A 20,632-nucleotide genomic window follows, 5' to 3' on the forward strand; every position below is an offset into this window, starting at 1 on the left:
TCCTAAGCTGAACGCGCCTGCTCTCGTCAGATCGCAGACTGGTACAGATCTTAGGGCCCGGTAAGTACCGGCATGGGACACTGGCTGGGAATCCCGGGTGCAGTTGACATTTTAATCTGTTGCCGCCTTACGCTCCGATTCGGAAAAGGATTTATTGATGCTTAAATGCACAGTATAAAGGGCATGGAGCTGTTAATGGCCATCCTAAGCTGAACGCGCCTGCTCTCGTCAGATTGCAGACTGCTACTCAGCTTAGGGCCCGGTAAGTACCAGCATGGGAGACTGGCTGAGAATCTCAGGTGTTGTTGACATTTTGCTCTGTAGCTCTGTAGACATTTTGCTCCGATTCCAAAAAGGATTTATTGATGCTTAAATCCACAATATACAGGGTGTGAAGCCGTCTACGGCTATCCTAAGCTGAATGCGCCTGTTCTTGTCAGATCGCAGACTGCTGCCCGGCAAGTACGGGCATGGGAGACTGGCTGGCAATCCAAGGTGCTATTGACATTTTGATCTGTTACGCCTTACTCTCCGATTAAAAAAAATATTTATTGATGCTTAAATCAACAGTATACAAGGCGTGAAGATGTCAACGGCCATCCTAAGCTGAACGCGCCTGCTCTTGTCAGATCGCAGACTGCTTCCCAGCTTAGGGCCCGGTAAGTACTGGCATGGGAGACTGGCTGGGAATCCCAGGTGCCGTTGACATTTTGCTCTATTGCTGCCTTCCGCTCCGATTCCGAAAATAATTTATTGATGCTTAAATCCACAGTATACAAGGTGTGAAGCTGTCGACGGCCATCCTAAGCTTAACGGGCCTGCTCTCGTCAGATCGCAGACTGGTACAGATCTTAGGGCCCGGTAAGTACCGGCATGGGACACTGGCTGGGAATCCCGGCTGCCGTTGACATTTTGCTCTGTTGCCGCCTTCCGTTCCGTTCCGATTCCGAAAAGGTTTTATTGATGCTTAAATGCACAGTATAAAGGGCGAGAAGCTGTCAACGGCCATCCTAAGCTGAACTCGCCTGCTCTCGTCAGATCGCAGACTGCTACACAGCTTAGGGCCCGGTAAGTACCAGCATGGGAGACTGGCTGGGAATCCCAGGTGTCGTTGACATTTTGCTCTGTTGCCGCCTTTCGCTCCGATTCCGAAAAGGATTTATTGATGCTTAAATCCACAGTATACAGGTTGTGAAAATGTCTACGGCCATCCTAAGCTGAATGCGCCTGTTCTCGTCAGATCGCAGACTGCTACCCAGCTTCGGGCCTGGTAAGTACCGGCATGGGAGGCTGGCTGCGAATCCTGGGAGCAGTTGAAATTTTGCTCTGTTTCTGCTCCGATTCCGAAAATTATTTATTGATGCTTAAATCCACAGTATACAAAATGTGAAGCGTACAACGGCTATCCTAAGCTGAACACGCCTGCTCTCGTCAGATCGCAGACTGCTACCCAGCTTAGGGCCCGGTAAGTACCAGCATGGGAGACTGGCTGGGAATCCCAGGTGTTGTTGACATTTTGCTCTGTAACCGCCTTCCGCTTCGATTCCGAAAAGGATTTATTGATGCTTAAATCCACAGTATACAGGGTATGAAGCCGTCTACGGCTATCCTAAGCTGAATGTGCCTGTTCTTGTCAGATCGCAGACTGCTGCCCGGCAAGTACGGGCATGGGTGACTGGCTGGCAATCCAAGGTGCTATTGACATTTTGCTCTGTTGCCGCCTTACTCTCCGATTCCGAAAAGGATTTATTGATGCTTAAATGCACAGTATAAAAAGCATGAAGCTGTCAATGGCCATCCTAAGCTGAACGCGCCTGCTCTCGTCAGATCGCAGACTGCTACCCAGCTTAGGGCCCGGTAAGTACTGGCATGGGAGACTGGCTGGGAATCCCAGGTGCCGTTGACATTTTGCTCTATTGCTGCCTTCCGCTCCGATTCCGAAAATAATTTATTGATGCTTAAATCCACAGTATACAAGGTGTGAAGCTGTTGACGGCCATCCAAAGCTTATTTATGCCTAAATGCACAGTATAAAGGGCGAGAAGCTGTCAACGGCCATTCTAAGCTGAACGCGCCTGCTCTCGTCAGATCGCCGCATTCCGCTCCGATTCGGAAAAGGATTTATTGATGCTTAAATCCACAATACACAGGGTGTGAAGCTGTCAACGGCCATCCTAAGCCTGAACGTGCCTGCTCTCCTCAGATCGCAGACTGCTGCCCGGCAGTTACCGGCATGGGAGGCTGGCTGGCAATACAAGGTGCCATTGACATTTTGCTCCGTTGCCGCCTTCCTCTCCGATTAAAAAAATATTTATTGATGTTTAAATCCACAATATACAAGGCGTGAAGATGTCAATGGCCATCCTAAGCTGAACGCGCCTGCTCTCGTCAGATCGCAGACTGCTACCCAGCTTAGGGCCCAGTAAGTACCGGCATGGGAGACTGGCTGGGAATACCGGGTGCAGTTGACATTTTGCTCTGTTGCCGCCTTCCATTCCGTTTCCGAAAAGGATTTATTGATGCTTAAATGCACAGTATAAAAAGCATGAAGCTGTCAATGGCCATCCTAAGCTGAACGCGCCTGCTCTCGTCAGATCGCAGACTGGTACAGATCTTAGGGCCCGGTAAGAACCGGCATGGGACACTGGCTGGGAATCCCGGCTGCCGTTGACATTTTGCTCTGTTGCCGCCTTCCGTTCCGATTCCGAAAAGGATTTATTGATGCTTAAATGCACAGTATACAAAATGAGAAGCTGTCAACGGCCATCCTAAGCTGAACGCGCCTGCTCTCGTCAGATCGCAGACTGCTACCCAGCTTAGGGCCTGGTAAGTACCAGCATGGGAGACTGGCTGGGAATCCCGGGTGCAGTTGACATTTTAATCTGTTGCCGCCTTCCGCTCCTATTCGGAAAAGGATTTATTGATGCTTAAATGCACAGTATAAAGGGCTTGAATCTGTTAACGGACATCCTAAGCTGAACGCGCCTGCTCTCGTCAGATCGCAGACTGCTACCCAGCTTAGGGCCCGGTAAGTACCAGCATGGGAGACTGGCTGGGAATCTCAGGTGTTGTTGACATTTTGCTCTGTAGCTCTGTAGACATTTTGCTCCGATTCCGAAAAGGATTTATTAAATCCACAATATACAGGGTGTGAAGCCGTCTACGGCTATCCTAAGCTGAATGCGCCTGTTCTTGTCAGATCGCAGACTGCTGCCCGGCAAGTACGGGCATGGGAGACTGGCTGGCAATCCAAGGTGCTATTGACATTTTGATCTGTTGCCGCCTTCCTCTCCGATTAAAAAAAATATTTATTGATGCTTAAATCCACAGTATGCAAAGAGTGAAGATGTCAACGGCCATCCTAAGCTGAACGCGCCTGCTCTCGTCAGATTGCAGACTGCTACCCAGCTTAGGGCCCGGTAAGTACTGGCATGGGAGACTGGCTGGGAATCCCGGGTGCCGTTGATATTTTGCTCTATTGCTGCCTTCCGCTCCGATTCCGAAAATAATTTATTGATGCTTAAATCCACAGTATACAAGGTGTGAAGCTGTCGACGGCCATCCTAAGCTTAACGCGCCTGCTCTAGTCAGATCGCAGACTGGTACAGATCTTAGGGCCCGGTAAGTTCCGGCATGGGACACTGGCTGGGAATCCCGGCTGTCGTTGACATTTTGCTCTGTTGCCGCCTTCCGTTCCAATTCCGAAAAGGATTTATTGATGCCTAAATGCACAGTATAAAGGGCGAGAAGCTGTCAACGGCCATCCTAAGCTGAATGCGCCTCTTCTCGTCAGATCGCAGACTGCTACCCAGCTTCGGGCCTGGTAAGTACCAGCATGGGAGACTGGCTGGGAATCCCGGGTGCAGTTGACATTTTGCTCTGTTTCCCCTCTGATTCCGAATTTTTTTTATTGATGCTTAAATCCACAGTATACAAAGTGTGAAGCTGTCAACGGCCATCCTAAGCTGAACGTGCCTGCTCTCGTCAGATCGCAGACTGCTACCCAGCTTAGGGCCTGGTAAGTACCAGCATGGGAGACTGGCTGGGAATCCCAGGTGCAGTTGACATTTTAATCTGTTGCCGCCTTCCGCTCCGATTCGGAAAAGGATTTATTGATGCTTAAATGCACAGTATAAAGGGCGTGAAGCTGTCAACGGCCATCCTAAGCTGAACGCGCCTGCTCTCGTCAGATCGCAGACTGCTACCCAGCTTAGGGCCCGGTAAGTACCAGCATGGGAGACTGGCTGGGAATCCCAGGTGTCGTTGACATATTGCTCTGTTGCCGCCTTACGCTCCGATTCCGAAAAGGATTTATTGATGCTTAAATCCACAGTATACAGGGTGTGAAGATGTCTACGGCCATCCTAAGCTGAATGCGACTGTTCTCGTCAGATCGCAGACTGCTACCCAGCTTCGGGCCTGGTAAGTACCAGCATGGGAGACTGGCTGGGAATCCCGGGTGCAGTTGACATTTTGCTCTGTTTCTGCTCCGATTCCGAAAATTATTTATTGATGCTTAAATCCACAGTATACAAAGTGTGAAGCTGTCAATGGCCATCCTAAGCTGAACGCGCCTGCTCTCGCCAGATCGCAGACTGCTGCACAGCTTAGGGCCCGGTAAGTACCAGCATGGGAGACTGGCTGGGAATCTCAGGTGTTGTTGACATGTAGCTCTGTAGACATTTTGCTTTGATTCCGAAAAGGATTTATTGATGCTTAAATCCACAATATACAGGGTGTGAAGCCGTCTACGGCTATCCTAAGCTGAATGCGCCTGTTCTTGTCAGATCGCAGACTGCTGCCCGGCAAGTCCGGGCATGGGAGACTGGCTGGCATTCCAAGGTGCTATTGACATTTTGATCTGTTGCCGCCTTCCTCTCTGATTAAAAAAAATATTTATTGATGCTTAAATCCACAGTATACAAGGCGTGAAGATGTCAACGGCCATCCTAAGCTGAACGCGCCTTCTCTCGTCAGATCGCAGACTGCTACCCAGCTTAGGGCCCGGTAAGTACTGGCATGGGAGACTGGCTGGGAATCCCGGGTGCCGTTGATATTTTGCTCTATTGCTGCCTTCCGCTCCGATTCCGAAAAGAATTTATTGATGCTTAAATCCACAGTATACAAGGTGTGAAGCTGTCGACGGCCATCCTAAGCTTAAGGCTTCTGCTCTCGTCAGATCGCAGACTGGTACAGATCTTAGGGCCCGGTTAGTACCGGCATGGGACACTGGCTGGGAATCCCGGCTGCCGGCGACATTTTGCTCTATTGCCGCCTTCCGTTCCAATTCCGAAAAGGATTTATTGATGCCTAAATGCACAGTATAAAGGGCGAGAAGCTGTCAACGGCCATCCTAAGCTGAACGCGCCTGTTCTCGTCAGATCGCAGACTGCTACCCTGCTTCGGGCCTGGTAAGTACCAGCAAGGGAGACTGGCTGGGAATCCCGGGTGCAGTTGACATTTTGCTCTGTTTCTGCTCAGATTCCGAAAATTATTTATTGATGCTTAAATCCACAGTATACAAAGTGTGAAGCTGTCAACGGCCATCCTAAGCTGAACGCGCCTGCTCTCATCAGATCGCAGACTGCTACCCAGCTTAGGTCCTGGTAAGTACCAGCATGGGAGACTGGCTGGGAATCCCAGGTGTCGTTGACATTTTGCTCTGTTGCCGCCTTCCGCTCCGATTCCGAAAAGGATTTATTGATGCTTAAATCCACAGTATACAGGGTGTGAAGACGTCTACGGCCATCCTAAGCTGAATGCGCCTGTTCTCGTCAGATCGCAGACTGCTACCCAGCTTAGAGCCTTGTAAGTACCAGCATGGGAGACTGGCTGGGAATCCCGGGTGCAGTTGACATTTTAATCTGTTGCCGCCTTCCCCTCCGATTCGGAAAAGGATTTATTGATGCTTAAATCCACAATATACAGGGTGTGAAGCTGTCAACAGCCATCCTAAGCCTGAACGTGCCTGCTCTCCTCAGATCGCAGACTGCTGCCCGGCAGTTAACGGCATGGGAGACTGGCTGGCAATCCAAGGTGCCATTGACATTTTGCTCTGTTGCCGCCTTCCTCTCCGATTAAAAAAATATTTATTGATGCTTAAATCCACAATATACAAGGCGTGAAGATGTCAACGGCCATCCTAAGCTGAACGCGCCTGCTCTCGTCAGATCGCAGACTTCTACCCAGCTTAGGGCCCAGTAAGTACCGGCATGGGAGACTAGCTGGGAATCCCGGGTGCAGTTGACATTTTGCTCTGTTGCCGCCTTCCTCTCCGATTAAAAAAATATTTATTGATGCTTAAATCCACAGTATACAAGGTGTGAAGCTGTCGACGGCCATCCTAAGCTTAACGCGCCTGCTCTCGTCAGATCGCAGACTGGTACAGATCTTAGGGCCCGGTAAGTACCGGCATGGGACACTGGCTGGGAATCCCGGCTGCCGTTGACATTTTGCTCTGTTGCCGCCTTCCGTTCCGATTCCGAAAAGGTTTTATTGATGCTTAAATGCACAGTATACAAAGTGTGAAGCTGTCAACGGCCATCCTAAGCTGAACGCGCCTGCTCTCGTCAGATCGCAGACTGCTACCCAGCTTAGGGCCCGGTAAGTACCAGCATGGTAGACTGGCTGGGAATCTCAGGTGTTGTTGACATTTTGCTCTGTAGCTCTGTAGACATTTTGCTCCGATTCCGAAAAGGATTTATTGATGCTTAAATCCACAATATACAGGGTGTGAAGCCGTCTACGGCTATCCTAAGCTGAATGCGCCTGTTCTTGTCAGATCGCAGACTGCTGCCCGGCAAGTACGGGCATGGGAGACTGGCTCGCAATCCAAGGTGCTATTGACATTTTGATCTGTTGCCGCCTTCCTCTCCGATTAAAAAAAATATTTATTGATGCTTAAATCCACAGTATACAAGGCGTGAAGATGTCAACGGCCATCCTAAGCTGAACGCGCCTGCTCTCGTCAGATCGCAGACTGCTACCCAGCTTAGGGCCCGGTAAGTACTGGCATGTGAGACTGGCTGGTAATCCCGGGTGCCGTTGATATTTTGCTCTATTGCTGCCTTCCGCTCCGATTCCGAAAAGAATTTATTGATGCTTAAATCCACAGTATACAAGGTGTGAAGCTGTCGACGGCCATCCTAAGCTTAACGCGCCTGCTCTCGTCAGATCGCAGACTGGTACAGATCTTAGGGCCCGGTAAGTACCGGCATGGGACACTGGCTGGGAATCCCGGGTGCAGTTGACATTTTAATCTGTTGCCGCCTTACGCTCCGATTCGGAAAAGGATTTATTGATGCTTAAATGCACAGTATAAAGGGCGTGAAGCTGTCAACGGCCATCCAAAGCTGAACGCGCCTGCTCTCGTCAGATCGCAGACTGCTACCCAGCTTAGGGCCCGGTAAGTACCAGCATGGGAGACTGGCTGGGAATCCCAGGTGTCGTTGACATTTTGCTCTGTTGCCGCCTTACGCTCCGATTCCGAAAAGGATTTATTGATGCTTAAATCCACAGTATACAGGGTGTGAAGTTGTCTACGGCCATCCTAAGCTGAATGTGCCTGTTCTCGTCAGAGCGCAGACTGCTACCCTGCTTCGGGCCTGATAAGTACCAGCATGGGAGACTGGCTGGGAATCCCGGGTGCAGTTGACATTTTGCTCTGTTTCTGCTCCGATTCCGAAAATTATTTATTGATGCTTAAATCCACAGTATACAAAGTGTGAAGCTGTCAACGGCCATCCTAAGCTAAATGCACCTGCTCTCCTCAGATCGCAGACTGCTACCCAGCTTAGGGCCTGGTAAGTACCAGCATGGGAGACTGGCTGGGAATCCCGGGTGCAGTTGACATTTTAGTCTGCTGCCGCCTTCCGCTCAGATTCGGAAAAGGATTTATTGATGCTTAAATGCACAATAAACAGGGTGTGAAGCTGTCAACGGCCATCCTAAGCCTGAACGTGCCTGCTCTCCTCAGATCGCAGACTGCTGCCCGGCAGTTACCGGCATGGGAGACTGGCTGGCAATCCAAGGTGCCATTGACATTTTGCTCTGTTGCCGCCTTCCTCTCCGATTAAAAAAATATTTATTGATGCTTAAATCCACAATATACAAGGCGTGAAGATGTCAACGGCCATCCTAAGCTGAACGCGCCTGCTCTCGTCAGATCGCAGACTGCTACCCAGCTTAGGGCCCAGTAAGTACCGGCATGGGAGACTGGCTGGGAATCCCGGGTGCAGTTGACATTTTGCTCTGTTGCCGCCTTCCGCTCCGATTCCGAAAAGAATTTATTGATGCTTAAATCCACAGTATACAAGGTGTGAAGCTGTCGACGGCCATCCTAAACTTAACGCGCCTGCTCTCGTCAGATCGCAGACTGGTACAGATCTTAGGGCCCGGTATGTACCGGCATGGGACACTGGCTGGGAATCCCGGCTGCCGCTGACATTTTGCTCTGTTGCCGCCTTCCGTTCCGATTCCGAAAAGGATTTATTGATGCTTAAATGCACAGTATACAAAGTGTGAAGCTGTCAACGGCCATCCTAAGCTGAACGCGCCTGCTCTCGTCAGATCGCAGACTGCTACCCAGCTTAGGGTCTGGTAAGTACCAGCATGGGAGACTGGCTGGGAATCCCGGGTGCAGTTGACATTTTAATCTGTTGCCGCCTTCCGCTCCGATTCGGAAAAGGATTAATTGATGCTTAAATGCACAGTATAAAGGGCATGAAGCTGTTAATGGCCATCCTAAGCTGAACGCGCCTGCTCTCGTCAGATTGCAGACTGCTACCCAGCTTAGGGCCCGGTAAGTACCAGCATGGGAGACTGGCTGAGAATCTCAGGTGTTGTTGACATTTTGCTCTGTAGCTCTGTAGACATTTTGCTCCGATTCCGAAAAGGATTTATTGATGCTTAAATCCACAATATACAGAGTGTGAAGCCGTCTACGGCTATCCTAAGCTGAATGCGCCTGTTCTTGTCAGATCGCAGACTGCTGCCCGGCAAGTACGGGCATGGGAGACTGGCTGGCAATCCAAGGTGCTATTGACATTTTGATCTGTTGCCGCCTTACTCTCCGATTAAAAAAAATATTTATTGATGCTTAAATCAACAGTATACAAGGCGTGAAGATGTCAACGGCCATCCTAAGCTGAACGCGCCTGCTCTTGTCAGATCGCAGACTGCTTCCTAGCTTAGGGCCCGGTAAGTACTGGCATGGGAGGCTGGCTGGGAATCCCAGGTGCCGTTGACATTTTGCTCTATTGCTGCCTTCCGCTCCGATTCCGAAAATAATTTATTGATGCTTAAATCCACAGTATACAAGGTGTGAAGCTGTCGACGGCCATCCTAAGCTTAACGCGCCTGCTCTCGTCAGATCGCAGACTGGTACAGATCTTAGGGCCCGGTAAGTACCGGCATGGGACACTGGCTGGGAATCCCGGCTGCCGTTGACATTTTGCTCTGTTGCCGCCTTCCGTTCCGTTCCGATTCCGAAAAGGTTTTATTGATGCTTAAATGCACAGTATAAAGGGCAAGAAGCTGTCAACGGCCATCCTAAGCTGAACTCGCCTGCTCTCGTCAGATCGCAGACTGCTACCCAGCTTAGGGCCCGGTAAGTACCAGCATGGGAGACTGGCCTGGAATCCCAGGTGTCGTTGACATTTTGCTCTGTTGCCGCCTTTCGCTCCGATTCCGAAAAGGATTTATTGATGCTTAAATCCACAGTATACAGGTTGTGAAAATGTCTACGGCCATCCTAAGCTGAATGCGCCTGTTCTTGTCAGATCGCAGCCTGCTACCCAGCTTCGGGCCTGGTAAGTACCGGCATGGGAGGCTGGCTGGGAATCCTGGGAGCAGTTGAAATTTTGCTCTGTTTCTGCTCCGATTCCGAAAATTATTTATTGATGCTTAAATCCACAGTATACAAAATGTGAAGCGTACAACGGCCATCCTAAGCTGAACACGCCTGCTCTCGTCAGATCGCAGACTGCTACCCAGCTTAGGGCCCGGTAAGTACCAGCATGGGAGACTGGCTGGGAATCCCAGGTGTTGTTGACATTTTGCTCTGTAACCGCCTTCCGCTTCGATTCCGAAAAGGATTTATTGATGCTTAAATCCACAGTATACAGGGTGTGAAGCCGTCTACGGCTATCCTAAGCTGAATGTGCCTGTTCTTGTCAGATCGCAGACTGCTGCCCGGCAAGTACGGGCATGGGTGACTGGCTGGCAATCCAAGGTGCTATTGACATTTTGCTCTGTTGCCGCCTTACTCTCCGATTCCGAAAAGGATTTATTGATGCTTAAATGCACAGTATAAAAAGCATGAAGCTGTCAATGGCCATCCTAAGCTGAACGCGCCTGCTCTCGTCAGATCGCAGACTGCTACCCAGCTTAGGGCCCGGTAAGTACTGGCATGGGAGACTGGCTGGGAATCCCAGGTGCCGTTGACATTTTGCTCTATTGCTGCCTTCCGCTCCGATTCCGAAAATAATTTATTGATGCTTAAATCCACAGTATACAAGGTGTGAAGCTGTTGACGGCCATCCAAAGCTTATTTATGCCTAAATGCACAGTATAAAGGGGGAGAAGCTGTCAACGGCCATCCTAAGCTGAACGCGCCTGCTCTCGTGAGATCGCCGCCTTCCGCTCCGATTCGGAAAAGGATTTATTGATGCTTAAATCCACAATACACAGGGTGTGAAGCTGTCAACGGCCATCCTAAGCCTGAACGTGCCTGCTCTCCTCAGATCGCAGACTGCTGCCCGGCAGTTACCGGCATGGGAGGCTGGCTGGCAATCCAAGGTGCCATTGACATTTTGCTCTGTTGCCACCTTCCTCTCCGATTAAAAAATTATTTATTGATGCTTAAATCCACAATATACAAGGCGTGAAGATGTCAATGGCCATCCTAAGCTGAACGCGCCTGCTCTCGTCAGATCGCAGACTGCTACCCAGCTTAGGGCCCAGTAAGTACCGGCATGGGAGACTGGCTGGGAATACCGGGTGCAGTTGACATTTTGCTCTGTTGCCGCCTTCCATTCCGTTTCCGAAAAGGATTTATTGATGCTTAAATGCACAGTATAAAAAGCATGAAGCTGTCAATGGCCATCCTAAGCTGAACGCGCCTGCTCTCGTCAGATCGCAGACTGGTACAGATCTTAGGGCCCGGTAAGTACCGGCATGGGACACTGGCTGGGAATCCCGGCTGCCGTTGACATTTTGCTCTGTTGCCGCCTTCCGTTCCGATTCCGAAAAGGATTTATTGATGCTTAAATGCACAGTATACAAAATGTGAAGCTGTCAACGGCCATCCTAAGCTGAACGCGCCTGCTCTCGTAAGATCGCAGACTGCTACCCAGCTTAGGGCCTGGTAAGTACCAGCATGGGAGACTGGCTGGGAATCCCGGGTGCAGTTGACATTTTAATCTGTTGCCGCCTTCCGCTCCTATTCGGAAAAGGATTTATTGATGCTTAAATGCACAGTATAAAGGGCGTGAAGCTGTTAACGGACATCCTAAGCTGAACGCGCCTGCTCTCGTCAGATCGCAGACTGCTACCCAGCTTAGGGCCCGGTAAGTACCAGCATGGGAGACTGGCTGGGAATCTTAGGTGTTGTTGACATTTTGCTCTGTAGCTCTGTAGACATTTTGCTCCGATTCCGAAAAGGATTTATTAAATCCACAATATACAGGGTGTGAAGCCGTCTACGGCTATCCTAAGCTGAATGTGCCTGTTCTTGTCAGATCGCAGACTGCTGCCCGGCAAGTACGGGCATGGGAGACTGGCTGGCAATCCAAGGTGCTATTGACATTTTGATCTGTTGCCGCCTTCCTCTCCGATTAAAAAAAATATTTATTGATGCTTAAATCCACAGTATACAAAGAGTGAAGATGTCAACGGCCATCCTAAGCTGAACGCGCCTGCTCTCGTCAGATCGCAGACTGCTACCCAGCTTAGGGCCCGGTAAGTACTGGCATGGGAGACTGGCTGGGAATCCCGGGTGCCGTTGATATTTTGCTCTATTGCTGCCTTCCGCTCCGATTCCGAAAATAATTTATTGATGCTTAAATCCACAGTATACAAGGTGTGAAGCTGTCGACGGCCATCCTAAGCTTAACGCGCCTGCTCTCGTCAGATCGCAGACTGGTACAGATCTTAGGGCCCGGTAAGTTCCGGCATGGGACACTGGCTGGGAATCCCGGCTGCCGTTGACATTTTGCTCTGTTGCCGCCTTCCGTTCCAATTCCGAAAAGGATTTATTGATGCCTAAATGCACAGTATAAAGGGCGAGAAGCTGTCAACGGCCATCCTAAGCTGAATACGCCTCTTCTCGTCAGATCGCAGACTGCTACCCAGATTCGGGCCTGGTAAGTACCAGCATGGGAGACTGGCTGGGAATCCCGGGTGCAGTTGACATTTTGCTCTGTTTCCCCTCCGATTCCGAATTTTTTTTATTGATGCTTAAATCCACAGTATACAAAGTGTGAAGCTGTCAACGGCCATCCTAAGCTGAACGCGCCTGCTCTCGTCAGATCGCAGACTGCTACCCAGCTTAGGGCCCGGTAAGTACCAGCATGGGAGACTGGCTGGGAATCCCAGGTGTCGTTGACATTTTGCTCTGTTGCCGCCTTACGCTCCGATTCCGAAAAGGATTTATTGATGCTTAAATCCACAGTATACAGGGTGTGAAGATGTCTACGGCCATCCTAAGCTGAATGCGACTGTTCTCGTCAGATCGCAGACTGCTACCCAGCTTCGGGCCTGGTAAGTACCAGCATGGGAGACTGGCTGGGAATCCCGGGTGCAGTTGACATTTTGCTCTGTTTCTGCTCCGATTCCGAAAATTATTTATTGATGCTTAAATCCACAGTATACAAAGTGTGAAGCTGTCAATGGCCATCCTAAGCTGAACGCGCCTGCTCTCGCCAGATCGCAGACTGCTACACAGCTTAGGGCCCGGTAAGTACCAGCATGGGAGACTGGCTGGGAATCTCAGGTGTTGTTGACATGTAGCTCTGTAGACATTTTGCTTTGATTCCGAAAAGGATTTATTGATGCTTAAATCCACAATATACAGGGTGTGAAGCCGTCTACGGCTATCCTAAGCTGAATGCGCCTGTTCTTGTCAGATCGCAGACTGCTGCCCGGCAAGTCCGGGCATGGGAGACTGGCTGGCATTCCAAGGTGCTATTGACATTTTGATCTGTTGCCGCCTTCCTCTCTGATTTAAAAAAATATTTATTGATGCTTAAATCCACAGTATACAAGGCGTGAAGATGTCAACGGCCATCCTAAGCTGAACGCGCCTTCTCTCGTCAGATCGCAGACTGCTACCCAGCTTAGGGCCCGGTAAGTACTGGCATGGGAGACTGGCTGGGAATCCCGGGTGCCGTTGATATTTTGCTCTATTGCTGCCTTCCGCTCCGATTCCGAAAAGAATTTATTGATGCTTAAATCCACAGTATACAAGGTGTGAAGCTGTCGACGGCCATCCTAAGCTTAACGCTTCTGCTCTCGTCAGATCGCAGACTGGTACAGATCTTAGGGCCCGGTAAGTACCGGCATGGGACACTGGCTGGGAATCCCGGCTGCCGGCGACATTTTGCTCTGTTGCCGCCTTCCGTTCCAATTCCGAAAAGGATTTATTGATGCCTAAATGCACAGTATAAAGGGCGAGAAGCTGTCAACGGCCATCCTAAGCTGAACGCGCCTGTTCTCGTCAGATCGCAGACTGCTACCCTGCTTCGGGTCTGGTAAGTACCAGTAAGGGAGACTGGCTGGGAATCCCGGGTGCAGTTGACATTTTGCTCTGTTTCTGCTCAGATTCCGAAAATTATTTATTGATGCTTAAATCCACAGTATACAAAGTGTGAAGCTGTCAACGGCCATCCTAAGCTGAACGCGCCTGCTCTCGTCAGATCGCAGACTGCTACCCAGCTTAGGTCCTGGTAAGTACCAGCATGGGAGACTGGCTGGGAATCCCAGGTGTCGTTGACATTTTGCTCTGTTGCCGCCTTCCGCTCCGATTCCGAAAAGGATTTATTGATGCTTAAATCCACAGTATACAGGATGTGAAGACGTCTACGGCCATCCTAAGCTGAATGCGCCTGTTCTCGTCAGATCGCAGACTGCTACCCAGCTTAGAGCCTTGTAAGTACCAGCATGGGAGACTGGCTGGGAATCCCGGGTGCAGTTGACATTTTAATCTGTTGCCGCCTTCCCCTCCGATTCGGAAAAGGATTTATTGATGCTTAAATCCACAATATACAGGATGTGAAGCTGTCAACAGCCATCCTAAGCCTGAACGTGCCTGCTCTCCTCAGATCGCAGACTGCTGCCCGGCAGTTACCGGCATGGGAGACTGGCTGGCAATCCAAGGTGCCATTGACATTTTGCTCTGTTGCCGCCTTCCTCTCCAATTAAAAAAATATTTATTGATGCTTAAATCCACAATATACAAGGCGTGAAGATGTCAACGGCCATCCTAAGCTGAACGCGCCTGCTCTCGTCAGATCGCAGACTTCTACCCAGCTTAGGGCCCAGTAAGTACCGGCATGGGAGACTAGCTGGGAATCCCGGGTGCAGTTGACATTTTGCTCTGTTGCCGCCTTCCTCTCCGATTAAAAAAATATTTATTGATGCTTAAATCCACAGTATACAAGGTGTGAAGCTGTCGACGGCCATCCTAAGCTTAACGCGCCTGCTCTCGTCAGATCGCAGACTGGTACAGATCTTAGGGCCCGGTAAGTACCGGCATGGGACACTGGCTGGGAATCCCGGCTGCCGTTGACATTTTGCTCTGTTGCCGCCTTCCGTTCCGATTCCGAAAAGGTTTTATTGATGCTTAAATGCACAGTATACAAAGTGTGAAGCTGTCAACGGCCATCCTAAGCTGAACGCGCCTGCTCTCGTCAGATCGCAGACTGCTACCCAGCTTAGGGCCCGGTAAGTACCAGCATGGGAGACTGGCTGGGAATCTCAGGTGTTGTTGACATTTTGCTCTGTAGCTCTGTAGACATTTTGCTCCGATTCCGAAAAGGATTTATTGATGCTTAAATCCACAATATACAGGGTGTGAAGCTGTCTACGGCTATCCTAAGCTGAATGCGCCTGTTCTTGTCAGATCGCAGACTGCTGCCCGGCAAGTACGGGCATGGGAGACTGGCTCGCAATCCAAGGTGCTATTGACATTTTGATCTGTTGCCGCCTTCCTCTCCGATTAAAAAAAATATTTATTGATGCTTAAATCCACAGTATACAAGGCGTGAAGATGTCAACGGCCATCCTAAGCTGAACGCGCCTGCTCTCGTCAGATTGCAGACTGCTACCCAGCTTAGGGCCCGGTAAGTACTGGCATGTGAGACTGGCTGGTAATTCCGGGTGCCGTTGATATTTTGCTCTATTGCTGCCTTCCGCTCCGATTCCGAAAATAATTTATTGATGCTTAAATCCACAGTATACAAGGTGTGAAGCTGTCGACGGCCATCCTAAGCTTAACGCGCCTGCTCTCGTCAGATCGCAGACTGGTACAGATCTTAGGGCCCGGTAAGTACCGGCATGGGACACTGGCTGGGAATCCCGGGTGCAGTTGACATTTTAATCTGTTGCCGCCTTACGCTCCGATTCGGAAAAGGATTTATTGATGCTTAAATGCACAGTATAAAGGGCGTGAAGCTGTCAACGGCCATCCTAAGCTGAACGCGCCTGCTCTCGTCAGATCGCAGACTGCTACCCAGCTTAGGGCCCGGTAAGTACCAGCATGGGAGACTGGCTGGGAATCCCAGGTGTCGTTGACATTTTGCTCTGTTGCCGCCTTACGCTCCGATTCCGAAAAGGATTTATTGATGCTTAAATCCACAGTATACAGGGTGTGAAGTTGTCTACGGCCATCCTAAGCTGAATGTGCCTGTTCTCGTCAGATCGCAGACTGCTACCCTGCTTCGGGCCTGATAAGTACCAGCATGGGAGACTGGCTGGGAATCCCGGGTGCAGTTGACATTTTGCTCTGTTTCTGCTCCGATTCCGAAAATTATTTATTGATGCTTAAATCCACAGTATACAAAGTATGAAGCTGTCAACGGCCATCCTAAGCTAAATGCACCTGCTCTCGTCAGATCGCAGACTGCTACCCAGCTTAGGGCCTGGTAAGTACCAGCATGGGAGACTGGCTGGGAATCCCGGGTGCAGTTTACATTTTAGTCTGTTGCCGCCTTCCGCTCAGATTCGGAAAAGGATTTATTGATGCTTAAATGCACAATAAACAGGGTGTGAAGCTGTCAACGGCCATCCTAAGCCTGAACGTGCCTGCTCTCCTCAGATCGCAGACTGCTGCCCGGCAGTTACCGGCATGGGAGACTGGCTGGCAATCCAAGGTGCCATTGACATTTTGCTCTGTTGCCGCCTTCCTCTCCGATTAAAAAAATATTTATTGATGCTTAAATCCACAATATACAAGGCGTGAAGATGTCAACGGCCATCCTAAGCTGAACGCGCCTGCTCTCGTCAGATCGCAGACTGCTACCCAGCTTAGGGCCCAGTAAGTACCGGCATGGGAGACTGGCTGGGAATCCCGGGTGCAGTTGACATTTTGCTCTGTTGCCGCCTTCCGCTCCGATTCCGAAAAGAATTTATTGATGCTTAAATCCACAGTATACAAGCTGTGAAGCTGTCGACGGCCATCCTAAACTTAACGCGCCTGCTCTCGTCAGATCGCAGACTGGTACAGATCTTAGGGCCCGGTATGTACCGGCATGGGACACTGGCTGGGAATCCCGGCTGCCGCTGACATTTTGCTCTGTTGCCGCCTTCCGTTCCGATTCCGAAAAGGATTTATTGATGCTTAAATGCACAGTATACAAAGTGTGAAGCTGTCAACGGCCATCCTAAGCTGAACGCGCCTGCTCTCGTCAGATCGCAGACTGCTACCCAGCTTAGGGTCTGGTAAGTACCAGCATGGGAGACTGGCTGGGAATCCCGGGTGCAGTTGACATTTTAATCTGTTGCCGCCTTCCGCTCCGATTCGGAAAAGGATTTATTGATGCTTAAATGCACAGTATAAAGGGCATGAAGCTGTTAATGGCCATCCTAAGCTGAACGCGCCTGCTCTCGTCAGATTGCAGACTGCTACCCAGCTTAGGGCCCGGTAAGTACCAGCATGGGAGACTGGCTGAGAATCTCAGGTGTTGTTGACATTTTGCTCTGTAGCTCTGTAGACATTTTGCTCCGATTCCAAAAAGGATTTATTGATGCTTAAATCCACAATAAACAGGGTGTGAAGCCGTCTACGGCTATCCTAAGCTGAATGCGCCTGTTCTTGTCAGATCGCAGACTGCTGCCCGGCAAGTACGGGCATGGGAGACTGGCTGGCAATCCAAGGTGCTATTGACATTTTGATCTGTTGCCGCCTTACTCTCCGATTAAAAAAAATATTTATTGATGCTTAAATCAACAGTATACAAGGCGTGAAGATGTCAACGGCCATCCTAAGCTGAACGCGCCTGCTCTTGTCAGATCGCAGACTGCTTCCTAGCTTAGGGCCCGGTAAGTACTGGCATGGGAGACTGGCTGGGAATCCCAGGTGCCGTTGACATTTTGCTCTATTGCTGCCTTCCGCTCCGATTCCGAAAATAATTTATTGATGCTTAAATCCACAGTATACAAGGTGTGAAGCTGTCGACGGCCATCCTAAGCTTAACGCGCCTGCTCTCGTCAGATCGCAGACTGGTACAGATCTTAGGGCCCGGTAAGTACCGGCATGGGACACTGGCTGGGAATCCCGGCTGCCGTTGACATTTTGCTCTGTTGCCGCCTTCCGTTCCGTTCCGATTCCGAAAAGGTTTTATTGATGCTTAAATGCACAGTATAAAGGGCAAGAAGCTGTCAACGGCCATCCTAAGCTGAACTCGCCTGCTCTCGTCAGATCGCAGACTGCTACCCAGCTTAGGGCCCGGTAAGTACCAGCATGGGAGACTGGCTGGGAATCCCAGGTGTCGTTGACATTTTGCTCTGTTGCCGCCTTTCGCTCCGATTCCGAAAAGGATTTATTGATGCTTAAATCCACAGTATACAGGTTGTGAAAATGTCTACGGCCATCCTAAGCTGAATGCGCCTGTTCTTGTCAGATCGCAGCCTGCTACCCAGCTTCGGGCCTGGTAAGTACCGGCATGGGAGGCTGGCTGGGAATCCTGGGAGCAGTTGAAATTTTGCTCTGTCTCTGCTCCGATTCCGAAAATTATTTATTGATGCTTAAATCCACAGTATACAAAATGTGAAGCGTACAACGGCCATCCTAAGCTGAACACGCCTGCTCTCGTCAGATCGCAGACTGCTACCCAGCTTAGGGCCCGGTAAGTACCAGCATGGGAGACTGGCTGGGAATCCCAGGTGTTGTTGACATTTTGCTCTGTAACCGCCTTCCGCTTCGATTCCGAAAAGGATTTATTGATGCTTAAATCCACAGTATACAGGGTGTGAAGCCGTCTACGGCTATCCTAAGCTGAATGTGCCTGTTCTTGTCAGATCGCAGACTGCTGCCCGGCAAGTACGGGCATGGGTGACTGGCTGGCAATCCAAGGTGCTATTGACATTTTGCTCTGTTGCCGCCTTACTCTCCGATTCCGAAAAGGATTTATTGATGCTTAAATGCACAGTATAAAAAGCATGAAGCTGTCAATGGCCATCCTAAGCTGAACGCGCCTGCTCTCGTCAGATCGCAGACTGCTACCCAGCTTAGGGCCCGGTAAGTACTGGCATGGGAGACTGGCTGGGAATCCCAGGTGCCGTTGACATTTTGCTCTATTGCTGCCTTCCGCTCCGATTCCGAAAATAATTTATTGATGCTTAAATCCACAGTATACAAGGTGTGAAGCTGTTGACGGCCATCCAAAGCTTATTTATGCCTAAATGCACAGTATAAAGGGCGAGAAGCTGTCAACGGCCATCCTAAGCTGAACGCGCCTGCTCTCGTCAGATCGCCGCCTTCCGCTCCGATTCGGAAAAGGATTTATTGATGCTTAAATCCACAATACACAGGGTGTGAAGCTGTCAACGGCCATCCTAAGCCTGAACGTGCCTGCTCTCCTCAGATCGCAGACTGCTGCCCGGCAGTTACCGGCATGGGAGGCTGGCTGGCAATCCAAGGTGCCATTGACATTTTGCTCTGTTGCCACCTTCCTCTCCGATTAAAAAATTATTTATTGATGCTTAAATCCACAATATACAAGGCGTGAAGATGTCAATGGCCATCCTAAGCTGAACGCGCCTGCTCTCGTCAGATCGCAGACTGCTACCCAGCTTAGGGCCCAGTAAGTACCGGCATGGGAGACTGGCTGGGAATACCGGGTGCAGTTGACATTTTGCTCTGTTGCCGCCTTCCATTCCGTTTCCGAAAAGGATTTATTGATGCTTAAATGCACAGTATAAAAAGCATGAAGCTGTCAATGGCCATCCTAAGCTGAACGCGCCTGCTCTCGTCAGATCGCAGACTGGTACAGATCTTAGGGCCCGGTAAGTACCGGCATGGGACACTGGCTGGGAATCCCGGCTGCCGTTGACATTTTGCTCTGTTGCCGCCTTCCGTTCCGATTCCGAAAAGGATTTATTGATGCTTAAATGCACAGTATACAAAATGAGAAGCTGTCAACGGCCATCCTAAGCTGAACGCGCCTGCTCTCGTCAGATCGCAGACTGCTACCCAGCTTAGGGCCTGGTAAGTACCAGCATGGGAGACTGGCTGGGAATCCCGGGTGCAGTTGACATTTTTATCTGTTGCCGCCTTCCGCTCCTATTCGGAAAAGGATTTATTGATGCTTAAATGCACAGTATAAAGGGCGTGAAGCTGTTAACGGACATCCTAAGCTGAACGCGCCTGCTCTCGTCAGATCGCAGACTGCTACCCAGCTTAGGGCCCGGTAAGTACTGGCATGGGAGACTGGCTGGGAATCCCGGGTGCCGTTGATATTTTGCTCTATTGCTGCCTTCCGCTCCGATTCCGAAAATAATCTATTGATGCTTAAATCCACAGTATACAAGGTGTGAAGCTGTCGACGGCCATCCTAAGCTTAACGCGCCTGCTCTCGTCAGATCGCAGACTGGTACAGATCTTAGGGCCCGGTAAGTTCCGGCATGGGACACTGGCTGGGAATCCCGGCTGCCGTTGACATTTTGCTCTGTTGCCGCCTTCCGTTCCAATTCCGAAAAGGATTTATTGATGCCTAAATGCACAGTATAAAGGGCGAGAAGCTGTCAACGGCCATCCTAAGCTGAATACGCCTCTTCTCGTCAGATCGCAGACTGCTACCCAGATTCGGGCCTGGTAAGTACCAGCATGGGAGACTGGCTGGGAATCCCGGGTGCAGTTGACATTTTGCTCTGTTTCCCCTCCGATTCCGAATTTTTTTTATTGATGCTTAAATCCACAGTATACAAAGTGTGAAGCTGTCAACGGCCATCCTAAGCTGAACGTGCCTGCTCTCGTCAGATCGCAGACTGCTACCCAGCTTAGGGCCTGGTAAGTACCAGCATGGGAGACTGGCTGGGAATCCCAGGTGCAGTTGACATTTTAATCTGTTGCCGCCTTCCGCTCCGATTCGGAAAAGGATTTATTGATGCTTAAATCCACAATATACAGGGTGTGAAG

At 50.2% G+C, this 20,632-nt stretch overlaps 15 pseudogenes; all 15 read left to right on the top strand.

Annotated features, from left to right (window-relative positions):
• The first annotated feature begins 997 nt into the window (after window positions 1–997).
• On the top strand, window positions 998–1,117 carry LOC130322442 (5S ribosomal RNA; annotated as a pseudogene).
• Window positions 1,118–1,786: 669 nt separating this feature from the next.
• On the top strand, window positions 1,787–1,906 carry LOC130348127 (5S ribosomal RNA; annotated as a pseudogene).
• An 849-nt stretch (window positions 1,907–2,755) lies between these two features.
• On the top strand, window positions 2,756–2,875 carry LOC130351908 (5S ribosomal RNA; annotated as a pseudogene).
• A 1,274-nt stretch (window positions 2,876–4,149) lies between these two features.
• On the top strand, window positions 4,150–4,269 carry LOC130314784 (5S ribosomal RNA; annotated as a pseudogene).
• A 1,266-nt stretch (window positions 4,270–5,535) lies between these two features.
• On the top strand, window positions 5,536–5,655 carry LOC130328605 (5S ribosomal RNA; annotated as a pseudogene).
• Window positions 5,656–7,334: 1,679 nt separating this feature from the next.
• Window positions 7,335–7,454, top strand: LOC130351957 (5S ribosomal RNA; annotated as a pseudogene).
• A 2,871-nt stretch (window positions 7,455–10,325) lies between these two features.
• On the top strand, window positions 10,326–10,445 carry LOC130348239 (5S ribosomal RNA; annotated as a pseudogene).
• Window positions 10,446–11,887: 1,442 nt separating this feature from the next.
• Window positions 11,888–12,007, top strand: LOC130318116 (5S ribosomal RNA; annotated as a pseudogene).
• A 479-nt stretch (window positions 12,008–12,486) lies between these two features.
• LOC130314788 (5S ribosomal RNA) lies at window positions 12,487–12,606 on the top strand (annotated as a pseudogene).
• Window positions 12,607–13,872: 1,266 nt separating this feature from the next.
• Window positions 13,873–13,992, top strand: LOC130351999 (5S ribosomal RNA; annotated as a pseudogene).
• An 877-nt stretch (window positions 13,993–14,869) lies between these two features.
• LOC130334699 (5S ribosomal RNA) lies at window positions 14,870–14,989 on the top strand (annotated as a pseudogene).
• Window positions 14,990–15,671: 682 nt separating this feature from the next.
• LOC130314799 (5S ribosomal RNA) lies at window positions 15,672–15,791 on the top strand (annotated as a pseudogene).
• Window positions 15,792–17,873: 2,082 nt separating this feature from the next.
• LOC130338254 (5S ribosomal RNA) lies at window positions 17,874–17,993 on the top strand (annotated as a pseudogene).
• A 669-nt stretch (window positions 17,994–18,662) lies between these two features.
• LOC130348344 (5S ribosomal RNA) lies at window positions 18,663–18,782 on the top strand (annotated as a pseudogene).
• Window positions 18,783–19,631: 849 nt separating this feature from the next.
• LOC130351909 (5S ribosomal RNA) lies at window positions 19,632–19,751 on the top strand (annotated as a pseudogene).
• The last annotated feature ends 881 nt before the right edge of the window (window positions 19,752–20,632 follow it).

This window comes from Hyla sarda, chromosome 1 (genome assembly GCF_029499605.1).
Source record: "Hyla sarda isolate aHylSar1 chromosome 1, aHylSar1.hap1, whole genome shotgun sequence".
Classification (NCBI taxonomy): Eukaryota; Metazoa; Chordata; class Amphibia; order Anura; family Hylidae; genus Hyla; species Hyla sarda.